The following is a 19983-nucleotide window of genomic DNA, read 5'->3' as shown; positions in this document are numbered from 1 at the left end:
CTGACATGGGGTGCCTAGGAGTGCTAAAAGACTCCCCAAGAAAATCACAGGAATGGATGGGCAGGCCTCTCATTGTTCAGCCAAGTTGGCAGACCTTGCACACAAACACTGTGGTGAAGAGCTCCAGTTCTGTGAATCATTGACCTACCTCCTCTCAGCCCACGGTTGTCGTAAGTCCATGTGCAAACTGAGCAACTTGTGCAGGGGGCTGTCGTGGGTGGTCCGGTCCCATGGAAGGAATTAAGGACTGGTCCTTCCCAGCAGTCTCCCTGTCCTCATCCCTTTCTCTTTTGTCTGAGCCGCTCAGAGGAATGACACAGAATAAACCATAAAGAATGAATAGACAAGTGGGATCACACATACCTTCTCCTGGTATCTTCTGTATCTAAAAGACTCTCTTTTCTTGTGAGGACATCCCAACACATCTACCCAACCGCACTCCACACTTCTTTCACCTAAACGTTTTTCATAATAGTCATATCATCATCATTATGATCACGGCAGAGGTTGTTTTGATTTTGCATTTGGACCCCAAGGACACTTTGATTCTGTATTTACAAGTATAGACTTTTAATGGGAATTAGATATGCATTGATAAACTCTCCTTGAGAAAGTATTTTCCAGAGAATTCTCTTAAAGCCAAATTAATTTTTAATCTTTTTAAATACAGAGCAGTTAAACTGTTTCCATTTTTTTTCCTATTTCTCATTTAATGTTATTGAAACTTTTCATCAGGATAAATCGTTTTATAATTAATATATGTGTTAACCTTTCAGTTGGTTGATTTTTTTTGGCACATATTAAAATTTGCTAATTATAGCTTCTGTCACTGAAATTTTTATTTTGTGGACTATATAATCCTTCCAAATTGAATTTTTTTCTGGATCAAAGTTTGCAGATCTGAATTGTGTCCAGAAGCTGTGACTCTTCTTGCCAGATTTTAATAAATTGTAAATTTTACTGAGTTCAGTTTTAGCTACAATCAGTTTTCTTGTATTAAACGTTTCTAAACATCAGAGTGAAGATGCCCTGCCACATAAGAGCAAGGACACTTTATTAATTGCCTAGTACATGCAGGTATCAGGTGAACATGATCTCACTGGAGCCTACAGCAGGGCTGAGAGCTGAGGATTATTATCCCATTTGATAGGTAAGAGAACTGAGGTCATCTGCCCCATGTCGTACAGCAACTATGTCATGGCTGTGGGCACTAAAAACTAATCTTGTGAATGTAGAAAGCTCTTATTGTTTCCACTGCACCACAGTGTCTCTTCGTTCCTGATTGTACTGTGTCCACTGGCCACACACACATGGCCCCATACCTCTCGCCTTACACTTGCTGTTTGCTCTTCTCTCTCCCTCTCACACACACACCGCCGTCTGTTTCCGACAAAACACACCAGGCTGCCATTGGGCTCTGGAGAACACGACTCCCTCCTCCCTCTCTGGTAGATGAGTCCCACAGCTGTCCCAGGAGACCACCTGAGAGGGGTCCTCTGGGAAGCACCCGGGTGGACCTTCACAGCTTCACATCCATGTGCGCCTCCAAATCCAGCTGGAAACGTGAATGCAGTGACCCTGTGGTATTGTGTGTGTGTGTGTGTGTGGTGTGTGTGTGCTTGAGCAGGAGCAAATGGGCCCCACCCAGGGCAGGGGAGCAGGCTGCTGCCCAAGTGGCCAGAGCCCTCAGCCCTGCTGCCCCCTGTGACATGTGGGCTCAGCCTAGAAATGTGAGCCCTTCCTACACCATGTTGACACACAGTTTAAACCTGTGGCCAGCAGAGCTACCGTCGGGGCCGCCATGTGCTCAAGGGAAAGGCTGTCCAGGGAAGGACGTCGGCCTGTTGTTTTCTTTAGTCACAAAGAGTGTGTCTTTTCAGTGGAGCACATTCAGATGGCTTCCTTTTTTTACCACAAATTACAGGGGGATGGGAAGGAAAGGAAACACAGGGAGAGTGAGGGAGAGGGACTTCTATTTTTAAACCCTTGCCAGGCATTAGTTCTGTGGAAGTTTCTGCGCGGAAGGCAGAAAGGGAGAAAAGATGGGAGGGAGCGAGGGATAGCTGATGGGAAGGGCAAGGTCTAGGACTGTGGTTTTCAAACATACTTTTTTAAGTAGCTGGAACCTTTTCTTCAAATGTATCCTATGAGGGATGCCAATATTGAACAAAAAACTAAAGGGGGACTGTGCTAATTGGCGTGAGGTGGGGGATTCTAGAGCCCCGATGCGGCCTTTCCCTTGAGCACACAGTCGCCCCCGCGGTAGCTCTGATGGCCACAGGTTTAAACCATGTGTCAATGTGGTGTAGGAAGAGCTCACACTTCCAGGTGGTCGTTCACTCATTTGGGAAATAGTTGTTGACGCATGTCATGTGCCAGGTGCCATGCAAGGTGCTAGGGAGTATTAACAGCAAATGAAACAGACACTAGTCCCTGCTTATGGTATAGGAGGGGAGAGAAACATTCATGAAATAATCACGCACATAAATGTAAAACTGCTACTTTGACAAGTGCCGCAAAAAAGAGGACACGGTGAGCCAGAGGGAGGCTTCCCTGAGGGAGCTGTCTGCAGGCTGAGGGCTGGAAGACGGGCATTAACCAGATGAAGAGGGCAGGGGAAGACATTCCAGAAAGTTCCAGCAAATTCCAGGGTCCTGTGGCAGGGGGGGGGGCACAGCAAGGGCTCCTATTGCCCATCCACCTAGAAATCCATTCCCAAACTCAGCAGCTTAAAACCTCCACCATTTTTACTAATCTCACAATTTTGTGGGTCAGAAATGTGGACAGTGCTTGGCCGGGCCCTTTCATGCTCCATGGGCACCGACTGAGACCACTTGGCGGTAATCCACTGGCAGGTGGGCTGGTCTGGAGGGTCCAAGATGGCTTCACTCGCAAGTCTGGACTCAGAGGGGATGGCTGGCCTGCACATAGGCACTGCAGCATGGCAGTCTTGGAGTAGTCGTGCTTCATACATGGTGGCTCCCTGTACCCAGAGAGAGTGTGTCAAGTGGCAGAAAGTGGAAGCCGCTAGTCTTCTAAGCCCCGGACGGGGAACCCAGCACAGGATCACTTCTATTGTATTCTGTTGACCAAAGCCATCAATAAGAGGGAGCATCATGGAATCTGTGGCCACCTTTAATTCACCATAGTAAACGTAAAAGATGGAAAGAAAGCAGTGTAGCTAGAGTTCAGAGTAGGGGAGAGCAGTGGGGCAAGGGGTAGACCTTGTAGGCCATGTTAAGGAGAGTTTTGTACCCAGGCAGGGCTGCAGCATATGTTGTGTAGGCTGTGCACAGCACAAGTCCAGAGGGCACCGTTCCCATTGTAGGCTACGTGTGTGGGGCCCTAGGAGTCACACAGTGGACCACCTACACAGCCACACTGACCCCACAAACCATGGGAGACCATTGAAAGGTTTTGCTGGTTGACTCCAAGAGCTTTTATGTCCCCCACAGATGACATACAGTCAGCGTACACTTTAAACAGTAGCTGGTTTAAAGTTTAGAGTTTGGGTCTTTGCAACTTGGAAGCTGCTAAAGACTGAATATTTTGAATTTTGTCCCCCCCAAATTCATCTGTTGAAATCCTAAGCCCTAATATGATGGTATTAGGAGTTGGGGCCTTTGGGAGGTGATTAGGCCATGAAACCTCATAAATGGGCTTAGTGCCCTTAAAGAAGAGACCCCTTCTACCACGTGAGGACAAAGTGAGAAGCAGCTGGCTGTCTATGAACTAGGAAGTGGGTCCTCACTGGACACTTGATCAGCTGGCACCTTGATCTTAGACCTCCAGCATCTAGAGCTGTGAGAAATAGATGCCTGCTCATGAGCCACCCAGTCAGTGGTGCTCTGTTACAGCAGTCCAAATGGACTAAGAAGCTTTACCTACATATACAGTCAAAGGTCACATGTGCTTCCTTTTAAAAGCTGACATACCCACGCCCCCCATGCTCACCCCGGGCACTCTGGGCAAAGGACTTGTCTTATCTGGACCACCCTCTCTGGACAATGGTAGGGTCCTGCCCTGGCAGCTCTCCTGTGTCTCTCAGGTGCCAAGCCCTTCCTTATCCATCCCATTTTCTCTCCTGGACGGGTCCTTTCACGCAGACTCCTGATTCCGCCAGCTCTCCGGCCCTAAGCAGACTGCCTGCCAGCCTTCCCTCTGGGGCTTGGTGACTGCATCAGTTCTTCCTGACAGACGTGGTTCTTGCCAGACTCCAGCCTGGCTCGGCTTCAACCTGGCACGTTCTTGACCCAGCCACTGAGATTTGCCCATACCCACTCCAGCCCTTGACGGCGACTGAGCAGGACCAGAACACAGTTAACAGTGGTTTGGGGTGGTTAGGTTCAGTGGTAATTTGAACAATTTTCATTGCTATAGAATGTCACACTGTATGAATGCATCATAATGTGTTATCCACTCTACTGCTGACGAAACTTGAGATTGTTTCTAGTTTAAGGTTACTCTGAACATTCTTGTTCACATCTCCATAAAAAGGAGGCAAGGTCCCCCTCACTAGCCTAATGAAAGCTCTGGACCCGACCATCACCGCCCTCTGTGGGCAGCTATCCTCTCAGCCCAGCTGACCTCCTCCTTCGGAAGTACCCCCCTGCCCCCACCGCCGTCCTTCCCACGCAGCTTCAAGCCTGACCAGATTAGAAGATTGCCTTCCAAATGTAGTCCCAGCTGTTAACGGTTCCCTGCAATTCCGTGCCTTGCAAGTCATGAAAATTATAGACTGACCAGAAGATGGGCTCACAGGCCCTCAAAAGAGTCCCTGCCAGGATTTCTCTCTCTCTCTCTCTCTGCCCAGGAAATTTTTCTACCCAGAATAAATATCTGGTCCTAGCTACCATGCTTTGTCTTCCTGTCAACTATTCCTAATCTTGACTCCAAATTCATTTTCAGACTTGAACCCGTGGGCGTATCTGGCCCTATTTTGGGAGCTCCTATTTTGTTCGTCTCACCCTGACTCCAACCGGTGGAAAAGAATCCACTTTTATTTCAAGGACCAAGTTTTGGCCTCTTTTCTACACTATCCTGAGATGCCAGCATACCACCCTGTAATGAATGCCACGTGACCCTGGGCAGGTCACCCAGCCCCGCTGAGCCTCCCAGGTCCCTTGTCTATAAGTTGGAGTTAGAAACTACCCTTGGCTCACTGTAGTAGAGAGAGCCTAGCTCTTAGAGGAAGACTCACCAGGTTCAAATCCCAGCCCCACCACTTACTAGGGGTCTTAGTACCTTCAAGCTTCTGTAACAGACTATTATTGACTGGGTGGCTTATAAACAACAAAACATTTATTTCTCATAGTTATAAGAGGTTGAGAACTCCAGACCCAGGCACCAGCAGATTAGGTATCTGGTAAGAGTCTGCTCCCTGTTTCACAGATGACCATCTTCTCAGTGTGTCCTCACGTGGCAGGAGGAACCAGGGAGCTCTCTGGGCTCTCTTTCATAAGGGCACTAATCCTACACTGAAGGTTCCACCCTCATGACCTAATCACCTGAAAAGGCCCCCACCTCCTAATACCATTACAGTGGGGGCAGGATTTCAACATATGAATTTGGGGAAGTCATAAACTTTCATTTGATAGCACTAGCAGTGTGACATTTTTCTGTACAAGTCTCAGGTCCTCAGTGTCCTGACCTGCAGGATGGATAGACCAACCTCATGAGATTGTGGTGAAGATACATGAGTTAATATGCAGAAAGCACTCAGAACAGCACCCAGCATGTAGCAGGTTGCAAATAAGCATTAGCTAATATGATTAGTATGTTGGCTCACACAATGTTGAAAGGATGCAAGGAGATGCCTGTGGCAGTGAGCCATCAACACCACATGGTACAAGGAGGGTTTCTAGAAGTTTGAAGAAAACAGGTTGGTCCATGGCCTTTAGGATGGGAGTCTTTAGAGTCTAGAAGACCTCAGTTTAAATCCCCCTGTGCCATGGCTGGGTGACTTTGAACAAATCACCTAAGTGGGGGTTTTGTTGTCCACCTGGTGGGTTGATTGTCAAGATCAGAAGAGAAGTAGGTGACCTAGATGGCGCACAGCACAAACAGGGTTCATGTTTGTTGCCTGTCACACCAGTGGCCCTACTGTGTTAGAGCATGCTGACGGCAGAGTGCTCCCCTCAAAGAATGAGGAGGGGTCGTTTGCAGGCACCAAGGTGGGCTGCAGGGAGCTTCAGCCTCCAGTTCAGGATGGGAAGCACACCGTGACATGCAGGCTGGGAGGCTCAGGGCAGGAGCGGCTCTATCAGAGACATGACGGTGCCTCATTTTATGATCTGTCAGTGTTTGTCTCCCAAGTGCAAGGCATTTAGTGCTGTTTCCAGGGAAGGATGCTTATAAACAATTAATAATGATTAATAGTGAACTGTGGAAATTACCACTGGAAATTATCTATAGATAATACCATTCTTCAGCAGAAAAGGGCCAGGACTAAGAAGACAAATGATGGCATGGCTCTATGAGCAGATGCCGACAGGGCCACTGAGGCCACCCAAGGAGTCCCTAGCACCCAGGCCTGTGTTCAGATTTCCAGCCTCACTCTTCAGAGCCCAGGGGCTCTGCAGGGGTCACACAAGGTCCCTGAGTACTCATCTCCACCTGAACTTTGCTCAGAATAACTTTACTTTAATCTGCTCCATATATTGGGGTTCCATGAATTTCATTTGAAAATGAAGTTCTGCTGGTAAAAAACAATTAAAAATGGTTGTATTAGTTAAACACAGGAACTAGGTTTTCAGAGCTGGCAATTTCATCTTAACCCCTACTTTGAGTTTTTCTGTTATACAAGACAGTAATTTAAAAGAATGCAAATGCAGAAAATAATAATGATGCTTCCTTACATTCTCATATCATATTCTAGTTTGCAGTATGCTGTTGATCCCACACTTCTTATTGTTTCTCACAATAGCCCAGTAAGCGATTCAGTGCAAGTCTCATTTTTCATTTGCAGATGAGGAGAATGGGGTTAGGTGCCCCGGAAATTTCCCAGGGAAATGAAAACCTGTTTGGGAGCAGGGTCTATCAGCTGTGGATGGTGATGTCATGATGATGCTAATCATAGAGCAAACAATTTTTAGGTGCTTATTTCCATCTGTTCCTGTGTTATGAACTTTAGATATTATTTCTCTTGATTCTCACAACATTCCTATGAGGTATGTAATATCATCAGTAAATTGAGGCTCTGCATTGTTGAGTGACTTGCTAAATAAAGGTCACATGGCTAAGAATTCATGCACTTAACTTACATCTAATCATGCAGAAATGATTAAACAAGCCACATTGAGGACAGTCTATGTAATAATGAGCCTGGACTGTTCACTTGTCAGAGTGTGAATGTTCTAATGATAGGCAAAGGTAGGGGAGCTAGAGGGGAAAAAAATCAACTGAAAGGACATTTTGGGGAACAGTTGGGACTGTTTAAATATCAATTGTGTATTAGCTTTTAGCATTGTATCAATTCTAATTTCTGGGGTGTAGTTGTATTGTGCTTTACAGGAGAATATACTTGCTCTCAGCAGATTCATAAAGAACTATTTAGGGATAAAATAAAGCCAACCTGCAGCTTATACTCAAATAGCTTAGGGGGAAAATGTATACATACATACACACACACCTTATATGTAGATATACACCAGGTATATACTATATATACACCATATCTATCCTTATCTCTATATCTGTATTTATCTAGGTATCTACATCTATCCATATAGAGAGAGCACCTAATACATCAAAATGATAAACTTGGATAAAGGCTATACAGGTGTTCATTGTCCTATTCTTTTAACTTTTCTATGTGTTTGAGTGTTTTTTAAATTAAAAGTTGGGGAAATTTTTTTCAAAGAAAAAAGTCACATGGAGCTCCTATCCTAGAGGAGCTAGGATTCTAGACCTTTCTCCCTTAACAGCATGGAAACTGGTTTCCTCTGTTGCCCACTGATGATGGGCCCATGCAAGCTAGGTAAGTATACTAGATGGGAGAGCCTTACAGTGTGCCCATCCTCAAGTGTGGCTTGTGAGCCTGGCCTACACTCTCCTCCTGTGTTATGACCCTCCCATTAAGTACTGTGCTTCCCAGCATTTGTCCCTGACAGTCCCCAGAAAGGGATCTTGCAGGCTAACAAAGGAGCCCAGACTATGACATCTACATACCACCCAGACAGTTATATATCATCCATAGCTCACTAATCCAAGCTAAAAAAGGAAAGCTCCAGGACGCAGCCAGCTGATAATCCTCCGGGTGCTGAGCCTGGTTGGGTTCACATTATACAACCTGCTAAGCCACTGTTGGCCCCCTGTTCCCAATTTCTGTTCCTTTCAGAGAAGGGTATGGACATTCCAACCTATCATGGTTGTTCTTCTCATTTGCTGCTTGTGAATGGCAGATGCTAAAATTTAGAGAGGAGAGAATAGTCATCACAGTCAAAATGAAGTCTCAGTGCTATTTGTAGACTTCTGTTTCCTTGCCTTTTTAAAAAAATTATTTGGGACCTTTGTTAACAGGTGTTTGTCGTTTATGGACTTTTTTGGAGAACATTAAGGTGTAAACTTTTATGACAAATTAAAAATGAGGTTCTTAAAAAAAATCAACATGACCAGATATGAAACAATTTAAAAACCAGGTGCACTGAGAAAAGCCAGGCTTAAAAACAAAAAAGAGAGAGAGAGAACATGTTTGTCATTCCCAAAAAGAGACGTCTTTAGGTAAAAATAGTAAAACCCTATCCTGCACAGATAATGCAGATGGCTCTGGTTATCTGGTCATTGCGCAAAAAGCAAGCACTTAAGGTTTTCCGCTCTGATCTTTTGTTCATTTCTTGTTGCTGGAATTTCGTATTTATTTCTTGTTGGATAACTAAACTGGATTACGGTAGAGGTGGTAAGCCGGCGTTTACTCAGTGGCACCCTGCTCACCCGGTACAGTGGCCCAGTTCTCAGCTGGTGGATCGGCTGCTCTTGTCTCGTTGCCATCTTATGTGGTTTGGGGTTTTCCGGGCGTCTGTGATGGTAGTTGGAGTTGCGGCTGTACATTACTGAGACGGCGGCTGCCCTTGAGCCCCACCTCCTCGATTTTCCCTGTCCCCTCCTTGCCGTCCTCTCTCAGCTGTCTTTGGCGGGGAGGGCCCCTGCAGACTCGTGGTCTGTAACCCCGACACATACTCTGTCTCACAGGCTTCCCTTGCTCTCCTGCACCCTGGGGTCCCTGTCAGCACCCTCCATCTCTTCTCCCTGCACGGGAGGCTTGGGATACTGTGGTTCACGCCCACAGGGCCTGGGCGTGTCCTAAGGTGGGCCCTGTGGCCTGGGGTGGGGCAGCGCTGCTGGGCCCGGCCGTCAGGGGCGCTCTCCCATCCATCCTCCTTTCCCCCAGCTCACTGTTTTGGTGGTTCTGCTGGTGACTGCGGGGAGGCCCATGGACGTGGACGGCGTCTGTAATGGCTAAGGTCTCCTGCCTGTTCACCCCTTCACTGCAGCTCCACCAGGGCCTGTAGCATCTGCTGCCTCCGCACCCTTTCCTCCTTCAACATCATCAAACCCCACAGTCTCTGCTTCCCTGACACTGCCAAGGGACTTCCTGGGGGTTATGCCTCCTTATGGCCATCTGCTGGGCACATACATCCTTCTCTGTCATTCCTGTTGATGAAACCATCCCCATTTCTGACACTGTCCCCAAAACCTTCGTGGTGATGACCTTCTCGCTCCCGCCGCTGATGTGAGGCTGCGCCGGCCTCCGCTCCTTGCGCTGCTGCCCGTGGTGCCCAGCCCGTAGAGCGCCACCGAGGGGGTGAGGGGGAGGGCGGCCGCTGCGCACCCCCTGGCTGCTCACGGCCGTGGGAACAGGGACGGGGATGGCGCCGACTGCGGTGCAGCCTCTCTCCCCTCTGGCTACCTGCCGAACTTCGCTCTTTGATTCATGCTTACCCTCAGCACCCCTAAGCATAAAAAATGAAGAGTTGATTCTAATAGCAAAATCTCTTTACAAAGCATCTGCTTCTGAAGACCCCATGGAACTTTACAGATGGCTTCTGGAAAACCCAATTAACCCTCACAGTGTGTCTGCGAGGGAAGCGGTTTTGATGTAAATCTACCCTGAAGATGGAACAGATCAAGATGGGTGGAAATCACAGCTGAAGGAATGCAAGCTAGAAGAATGGACATGAAATAGATTTCTAAGGTAACTGGTACATCACTTTTTCCAAAATAGTGTTAAAATAGGAGAGAATTCCCTGTAGTGGACATAAGACCCTTTCCTTTCCGTGTCCTGCTTCACCCACATGATCCGCAGAAGGCGACCTTGCTCCACCACGCCCTGTTTCCAGCTGTGTGTGCATGTGCCCCAGCCTGACTGGTCAGTGGGCCACCACACCACCCTGGGACACGGTGATTGGTTTGGGAGTGGGTCACAGGACCTAAACCATCCATGGAGGTCTTCCTAAGGACCTTAGGTAAGTTTTGGAGGAAGACTGTCTTAAAGACTGAGTTCAGGAGCTATAAACATAACATAAATTCAGTGCTGTGGGAGGCCATCGTGCCTGCACTCGGAGGCCTGCCTGTGTCCTGATGCAGCCACACTCTGCTCCACCCACCAGCCGATGGCAACTTAAATCTGATTCCCCTGTTATTTAAGTGACTTGGATCAGCCCATAAATACCACGGAAACTGGAAAAAATGTACTAGCCTTAAATCTTAAAGACTAATTGAAATGGAAATTATTAGAGATAAACACTTTTGGCTCCAGTCATGCTGCACCAAGTTCCATTCATTGGCCCCTGTTTTTGTTTTTTGGCTAATACACCTTCTGGATTGCTCACTGATACAGCTCCGTTTTCTCGATCTTCATGCCCTGTCCCATTCCATCCACAAACATACAACCACTTGCCGCAATGGATTTGGTGCCTTCCTGCTTGGAATTGAGGAAGGAGCAGAGAGAAAGGAGAATGACTAAGTGACATCTCCAGGACTCGCCTCCCCATTTCAGGGTGAGCAAAGCAGAGACCCATTGGCCTCGATGAGACCCTGAAGGACACCTAACCAGTACAACCACTCAAGTGAGGCCGGACTCCTCTCAACTCTGCCACCAGGTGGTCACTCTGCCAGGACCCCAGCAATGAGTAGCCCTCCTACCCCAATGAGTTGCAATCATTAGACAGTTCTTTCTTGTAGTGAACCCAAGTCTAGGTGTCTGTTATTTCCAGCCAGTGGTCTTGCTTTCTGGGGTGACACAGAGCAATTGACTCTCTTTGCAACATGATAACCTTCAGATTCTCCGGGCAGCCAGTCTGGCTTCCTAATCCTGCCTACGGATTCTAGCAATTTTTCATGTCACATGGTTTTAACTCTCTTCATCATGCCACCCTTTTATTAGCCCACTTCTGGAGGTTTACACTCGTAAATGCTTCATCCTACATATAACAGATGTTAAGCTAACAAAGGAGGTATATAGGAGAGCCCTTATTTCTCTTTTCTGAATTACGTATGTCAATGGATATAGCCCAGGACCACGTTAACATCACCAAGAGATGGGAAGGCGTAAGAGGGGGAAGGACTTTTTTTTTTAATAAAAAGCAATATAATGATTATAAAGTATCTGGAAAATAGTAAGAGGGAAACAAAATATTCCCTTTAATCCTATCACCTAGAGAAGCATTGTTAACACTTTATTATAGCCAAATCTTTTTCCTATAAAAATATAAATTTAACTTTAAAATCTGGAATTGAACTCTGGGTACTTATTAGATTCAGAAACTTATCCCATGTCATTAATTAATCCACAGAAACGTTATTGGCAATGAGTCAGTAATCATCCTTACTGTGGCTAAGCTGCCAATTTTTTCATGACCTTATTGTCAAAGACTTGGGTTTTTCCACACTTTTACTTTAGTAGATTAGCATTTTAGTAGAAATTTCCAGAAGTACGAATAAAAGCCAGTTGTGTATGGACATTTATAAGGTTCTTACCTCTTCCTGGAAAATTCTATTCCAGAAATATCATCTCTATTCTCCATCTATAGTGTATGAAGCACTTGTCTTACCACATTCTGCTCAACATTATGTATTATAATTTTATATATTACAATGAATTTACTAGGAGAAAATAATATCTAATTGTCATTTCAAGTTACATTCTTTGATTATTTGTAAAGTTGAAATATTTTTAGGTTTAACAAAGCAAATTTTAAATGAAAAAAAGTGGTTCCTTTTTTGTGACTTCTTCGATTATTTTTTAGAGGCAAATGGCATCTAATTTTTCCTTTAAGTTTCAGCCATTTGATTATTAGTAAAGTTGAACGTTTGTAGGTTCATTACAACAGTTTTTAAACAGAGCAAAATCTATTCTTTTTTTACTTCTTCCATTATTTTATACCTAGTGTATCACTTTCATGAATTGGAAACAATTTACTAAGGTGAATTTTAAAGAACAGAAGTTATGACTTCCCTAAGCCTAACTGTAAAGCTGCCACAGCTACTCCACAGCTCAGTTTTGAAGGAGCAAAGGGCATGTGGCATGAGGTGGCCCATGAAAACTTTAAAAGCACATGTAAGCGAGTGTCACCATCTTCTCCTTTCTGGCTGTCTCTGACTAATTCTCCATCTCTGTTGTCTTCATTCATAACTGCTAGGTGTGATCTCTAGATATGGAAAGGGAATAGAGAAATGTAGTTTCTGAGGGTTATGGAGGGAGCATAGATTTTTCAGGGCTTCCAAAGGCTGATGTGAATATTGTATGAAACACATCAGAGCTATCTGATTCCCCTGCCGTTTAAATGCTCTGAATCAGCCAGTAAACACCATTAACTAAGGATCCACTGCAGGCTGAGCCCTGAGATAGCATTATGGGAAGCACTTAGGACTAAGGCAGTAATGGAGGAAGGGACATCATTGCAGAGAGAGCAGACAGTGGGCCTGGAGAACCACAGTACTGAGAGCCATTGATTCTATCCCCTCCCATATCCTGGGTTTCACTTCTTGGATCCAAGTGAAAGGTGGATTATAAGAGAACTAGTCTGCATTCTAGTTGAATGTTGTAAACACAAGATACTATTTGGAAACATTTAAAATAGATACCTAGTTCACACCTTATACCAAAATAAATTCTAGGTGAATTTAACTTTCAACAGTTTTTAACAAATATCTTTTATTTATCAACTATGAGCCAGACACTAGGTGAGGTGCTGGGAATATGAAACAGATAGGTATTTCTGCCCTTTAGAGTTTACAGTCTAGTTGCAAATATTGAATAAATAGGCAAATAAAATATATAACTACAATTCTTGATAAAACTTATGAAGGAAGACAATAGGGTGCTAAGAGAAAGAAAATGGGGGTTGAGAGAACCTTTAGGTATATAACCAGGAAAAGCTTCTCTGAGGAGATATTTAATCAGAGACTTGAGTATTGAGAAGCTGCCACCCAGTCACAGAGTGGAAGAAGGTTATTCCAGGCAGAGGGAGCTGTGGTCAAAGACCATGAGAGTTTAGAGAGCTAGCATGTTCAAGAAGAAAATGCCAATAAGTATGTTTATACCCACGAAATAGAGAAGGCCTGTCTCCATGTGGTTCCAAAAAATCTGGAACCACAGGAGTTTGACAACATCAAAAAGTTTTAATTTCTTCATGGCCAGAAAGCACATAAAGACAACTGATAAATGAGGCAAAATAGTTATAACTTATAACAATAAGTTATCATTATTGTATGGAAAGAACTTACAACTAAATGTAAGAAAGATTCACACTCCCAAAGAAGGGAAAAAGGACAAGGGAGTTCACTAAACAAGAAACACAAATAGCCAATACATATAAGAAAAACTGTTAAACTCCTTTAATAAATAGAAGTACATACAAACAATTGTCAGTAATCATTTTCACCCACAATTGTTAGAAAAGATTATAATCTCCAGAGTTGAAGAGGGCAAAGAGAACACATTCTCTGTTCCCTGCTGGGGGGATGTACATTGGCATAACCCTTCTAGATGACAGAGAGTAAAAGTCTTAAAAATATGAACACTCTTCAACTCAGCAATTCTACTTTAAGGAATTTATCATAAGGAAATAGTGTCAGTTCTGCAGATAGATTTAATGATGGAGCTGTTCATTATTGTACATTATTAAGATTAAAAATCAGAGCAACCTCAAGAGGTTCATTCACACAAATGGAATACAGTGGAATCATTAAAAATGATTTTGTTAAATTTATATTTTATTGACATGAAAATGTGTTCAAGATGTTAAGTGAAAGATACAGGTTACAAAACAGTATTTTGGATAGGATTGTATTTTGTTTAAAAATATTGCATATTTGCAAACAAATGCTAACAATGGTTATCTCTGACTGGTGAGATTCCAAGTAATTTTTATTTTATATCTTTATATGTTGAATGGCTTTTAGAATGAGCATGCCTTAAATTTTATAATAAGAAAAAAAAGAAAGCTGTTCTTATATTGAGGTGGGTAAAAAGTGAGTCACCATTCTCCTTGGGCCAGAAGGTACTGGAAGCTGATCCTGTCTATTTCACTTCCTCAGAGCAGGGCTGTTTGATCAGCATCACCTGAGTCCTGTGGAACAGAGCTAATCTCTCGGGGAGGCAATATCCTCCTCCAATCCCTTTCTATCCCCGGTTTAGACACAGTCACCCCATCCACTTAAGCCCCCTGCTCAATGTTTTCTCTTTTCCTGGGAAACAAAGCTTTTGCGTGCTCTGATTCATCACCCAGTCAGAGGCCAAGTCACCAAAGCCTCAGATGCAGGTGTCTGGGGTGACACAGCCCGCACAACGCCTCCAGAATAAGGGCAGCCCTTCCGCCTTCCAGGCTGTGAAATGTCAGGCATGATTAGAAAGGTCACTTGTCCTGACAGCTCTCTGTGCTTCTCGGAGAGCAGCCTTCCTGCTGGGAATGTTCTTAATTGTGCTTCCTGTTGTGGGGTGTCGCCTGCTCGCTATCTTATAATAAAGGAGGCCCTATCCATCCCCTAGTCTTTCTCTAGCATGGGGGGGAAAATGCCAAGGATTGCAAAACCTTGCAAAACAGAGCAGCTTTCTGTTTCAAGAAAAAGATGAAAGGTGAATTTCTAAGAAAGAGTTTTGCATGGTGGAAGAAAGAAACTGCGCCCTTGGAGAAAAGAAATATGCCGCACTGGAGAGCATGTGGGGAAGGAGGGCACAGAGGGGTGACTGTGGGTGCATCCCAAAGTCATATTCTTAAAGCAAGCAATGGAGAATAGTGCCTGAAGCACAAACTCTGGACACTGAGGTAGATGTTCTCAAACAGACATGTGCTCCTGGCCCCACCCCTGGAATTCTGATTCTGCAGGTCATGGGTGCTACCTGGAAATCTGTATTTTAAAAAAGCATCCAGCATGGTTCAGAGCAGGCTGTCTGTGGACCCCAGTTTGAGAATCCCAGCTTATAGGATAAGGATGAACAAGTTTGAGAGACTAGTTGCTGGACACATCAGAGGAATGCAAGGTGCACAGTGAATGAAGGATGTGCCAGGGAGGAGAGGAAAGTCACCTTTAAGGAAGGGGAAGGATGATATCTATATAACCATTTAGCTTCTAGAGCCCAAGCTAGCCCAGAAGTGGCTTCTGGCCCTATTTGTACCTTTGAGTAGTTATTATAATACTTGCTGTAAATAGCATTTAGTAGCTTGCAAAGTTCTTTCCCATATATTACATTATTTGATCCTATAAGACCTCTGTGAGGTAAGACAGATATTAAACATACTTTATAAAGGGAAACAGGGTTGGCTACAATCCTGAGCATAAGTATCAGGTTCCACCTCAGACTTGCTGAATCAGAATCTGCATTTTAACACAATCCACAGGTGATCCGTGTGCATCAACATCTGAGAAACGTGGCACACCACATGCCTCCAGTTTCCAGCTGGCTCCTGCAAGGTGAAAGCAGAAGGCCTTAGGTCACCTGGGGGGCTTTTTAAAAAAGAAGTTTTAGAGCTTGTTAAAATTATCTAATTATTCTTAGAGAGTCTTGGAATGATGTCTAAATTAAGAGAGATGTTTGAGAGCATTTATTTCCGTGTTGGCCTATGAAAAACCATCTCCACTGAAAACTACCTGCAATGCCGGTAAAACAGGCAGAACACTAGGCTCCACTCCATACGTCTGGAATCAGCATCTCACAGTGGAATCAGGAACCTGAATTTTAACTGGCTGCCCGGATGGTTCTCACCTTAGGCTGAGAGCTGCTACCTTAGATCTGTGGGGAAAATGCATCACCAATATTAAGTTCATATTTTAGGGAGTGAACAATAATTTTATTCCCTGTGTGTAGACTCTGAATCACCCATGTTAATATGATAGCTTGTTGATTTATGGGGGATGTTTTCCTTTTATTTTCTGGTTTCTGTCTTCTGGCTGCTTACCTCCTTATTGGAATTGCCCTCAGAATGTGGGCAAGGCAGAGAGCAAAGTTCATGCTGCACTTTGTCCATGACTCTGGTGAAAGATGTGGGGCTTTGGGCAAGTGGAACACATGACACCAATAGCCAAAATGAAGTTTTAGAGATTGTCATGGGTTTTAATATCTCCATTAATTGACAGTGTTATTTTCTCATCTTGATAGGAGTTTCTAGTATAATGGGGTATTTCATGTATATTAACTTTCATCATTGTCTTGTCAGGGAGTACAGCAGGTAGGTTGGGGTCTAAAATATCAAATCCAATTCCTGTGGTCACTAAACCCCATCTCCCCCAACAAGGAGAAGCTTGGGCTCTGATTTCTATCAGCTTCCTGTTCTTTTTAAAGCAAATCCTTTTTATACTTCTCTGTAGGCAGGTGAGGAGAGAAAGGATATGAACAGGCCATGTGGTGGTGTGGGAATACAAATAGAAGAGGAAACAGTGGACACACTGACTCTCCAGAGAATTCTGCAATTCCAAGACCAAGGAAAAAATTTTAGCCATTGCTCTGGCTCTCTGATGCTGAGTAGGAAATGGAAGCACGTGTTAAAATTACCAGAAAAAAAACCCTACAAATCATTGATGAAAGAACTCAAAGAAGGCACAAATAAATGAAGGGCATACCCTGCTCACAGGTTGGAAGACTTAATATTGTTAAAATAGCCATATTGCTCATAGTGATCTACAGATTGAAAGAAATCAAAATCCCAGTGGCATTTTTTAATAGAAATTGAAAAGACAATCTTAAAATTCATGTAGAACCACAAAAGAACCTGAATATCCAAAGCAATCTTGAGAAAAGAAGAATAGAGCTGGAGGCATCATATGTCCTGGTTTCAAAATATATTACAAAACTGTAACAATTAAAACAGTATGGCACTGGCATGAAAACAGACCTATAGACCAGTGGAACAGAATAGAGAACCCAGAAATAAACTCATGTATATATGGTCATCTTTAAGAGGGTGCCAAAATACACAATGGGAAAAGGATACTGTCTTCAACAACTAGTGCTGGGAAAACTGGATGTCTGCATGCAAAAGAATTAAATTGGACCCTTATCTTACATGATACATGAAAGTCAACTCAAAATGGATTAAAGATATAAATGTAAGACCTGTAACTAAAACTTCTAGAAGAAAACATAGGGGATAAACCTCATGACATTCAGCTTGGCAATGATTTCTTGGATATGACACCAAAAGCACAGTCATCAAAAGCAAAATTAGATAAGCAGGATCACATCAAATTAAAAAGCTTCTGAACAGCAAAGAAAACAATCAACATAGTGGAAAGGTAACCTATAGAATGGGAGAAAATATTTGCAAACCATATGTCTGAGAAGGGGTTAATAACTAAAATAAATAAGAAGCTTCTATAGCTTAATAGCATAAAAAAAACTAATAACCTGAGGGAAAAATGGGCAAAGGACTTGAATAGACATTTTTCCAAAGAAGACATACAAATGGCCAACTGTATACAAAAGGACGCTCAACATCATTAATTATTAGGCAAATGCAAATCAAAAGCGTAATGAGTTATCACCTCACACCTGTCAAGATGACTATGATCAAAAAGACAAAAGGTAACAAGTGTCGGCAAAAATACAGAAAATTGGAATCATTTGTACATTGTTGTGGGAATGTAAAATCACTCAGCTCCTATGAATATAGTATAGACATTCCTCAAGAAATTAAAAATAGAACTACCAACTACCATATAATCCAGCAATCCTACTTCTGGGTATTTATCCAAAAGAATTGAAATCAGGATCTCACAGAGATATCTGCACTCACATGTTCCTTGCAGCATTATTCACAACAACCAAGATATGGAAACAGCCTAAACGCTCATCATTGGATGATTATATCAAAAAATGTGGTATATACATATGTTGAAATATTATTCAACCTTAAAAAAAAAAGGAAACCCTGCCACACATGACAACCTGGATGAACCTGCTAGGTGAAATAAGCCAGTCATAGGAGGACAAATACTGCATAATTCCACTTATATGAGGTTATCTAAAATAGTCCAACTCATAGAAACAGTGAGCCAAATGGTGGTTGTCAGTGGTTAGAGGAAGGGAGAAATGGGGAGTTGCAAGACTGTAAGTTCTAGAGGACTGCTGTATACAACATAGCACTTATAATTAGCAATGGTGTATAATGCACTTAAAAATCTAAGAGAGGAGACCTCATGTCATGTTCTTACTTCATTAAAAATAAAATTATCAGGGAAATAAGTGTTTTTGGCAAGCAAACGCAACCAGCCCTTCCCAACTGACTTTGGATGCAGGCTGTGGAAATGCTATGGTGTGTTGATCACAGCATCTGCCCTTCTTGCAGCAGGAAGTGCTCAAGAAGTCACCCACAGAAAGCAGAGTGGTCTCCACGTTTTTAATCTGCAGGCTCCGCAAGTTAATATTTACACTTGAGGTTTTTCATCTCTGCAATGCTAATCCCTAAAAGAATGTTACACTAAGGGAGGCAGGCAGTTCCTCACCACTTCCACTGAGCAAAATACAAGAGGAAGGGAGCCTAAACAGAAATCATTCAAGAGTCCAAAGAGCGTGCCTTGGGCCAGCCACTGCTCTGAGTGCTGGGGATGGAGCAGTGAACAGGCCAGACAATACCTTTGCTCTCAAGTGATTCAGTCCAATAGCAAGAGATAAACCAATGAAGTACTTTAAAGTGCATATGTCAGGGAGTCATAGGTACTGTGAGGTTAATTAAATTTGTATAAAGGGGTAGGGATAGAAGCTACTAGAGGGTAGTGTCCTCTATCAAGGAAGCTTCTCTAAGGAGCTGACACTTGAGCAGTGACAAGAATGAAGTGAGGAGTGAGCTGTGTATCAGGGGGAACAGTGTGCCCCAGAGAGCGGAGTGCAGGTTCACAGGCCCTGGGGTAGGAGCAGTCTGGTGTGGGCAAAGAACCGCATGAAGGAATGAAGAGAATGGCAGGAAATGAAATCAGAGAGGCAGCCAAGGACTCCATGTGCTTATGGACTCAATGCACTGACCCTCTTGAGAGGAGTTATACATTCTGCCTGGAACAGGAGAGCAAGAAACTCTCCAGGCCCTCCCTGAATCAGGTCAGTATAGTCCTAGCTTTTGTACTTCATCCTTGAAGTTTTGCTATTTTCAAATTAGTTGTGCTTATAAAGAGTTTCACAGTTAGAGACACACTATGGTTTTGAGCATACAGACCTTTATAGGCCTTTTGGGCAACACGAGAAGCTTGCTGCCTGGCTGCCCCTGATTCTGCCCCCTTGACCAGTCCTAAAGCCGATACGACTGTATAAACTACCAATGCCTTGGTTTGTTGGGTGGTGTCAAAGGGAGAGTGAAAGGTCTGCTTAGAATGTAGGACTATTGTAAGTCACAAAGGCAGATTCAAGGAACACAAAGGACTCAATATTAAATAAATCTGTAAATTTTATTTTACAGCTGTTAAAGTATTCTTCCTTTAACATTTTATGGGAAATAAATAAAGGCAGATGTCACATACTAACTTTTGGAACTCAATTCCTATGCGTGATTAATATTT

At 43.6% G+C, this 19983-nt stretch overlaps 1 protein-coding gene and 1 pseudogene across 1 annotated transcript in view; both read right to left on the bottom strand.

Moving 5' to 3' along the window:
• Positions 1-19983, bottom strand: part of MARCHF4 (membrane associated ring-CH-type finger 4) — a 94506-nt gene that overhangs the window by 39224 nt on the left and 35299 nt on the right. The gene's annotated exons all lie outside the window — the stretch shown is intronic.
• LOC140844834 (Y-box-binding protein 1-like) lies at positions 8909-9958 on the bottom strand (annotated as a pseudogene).

This window comes from Manis javanica, chromosome 12 (genome assembly GCF_040802235.1).
Source record: "Manis javanica isolate MJ-LG chromosome 12, MJ_LKY, whole genome shotgun sequence".
Lineage (NCBI taxonomy): Eukaryota > Metazoa > Chordata > Mammalia > Pholidota > Manidae > Manis > Manis javanica.
Note: the sequence above shows the minus strand (reverse complement) of the source record. Positions and strands in the feature narration are given on the sequence as shown.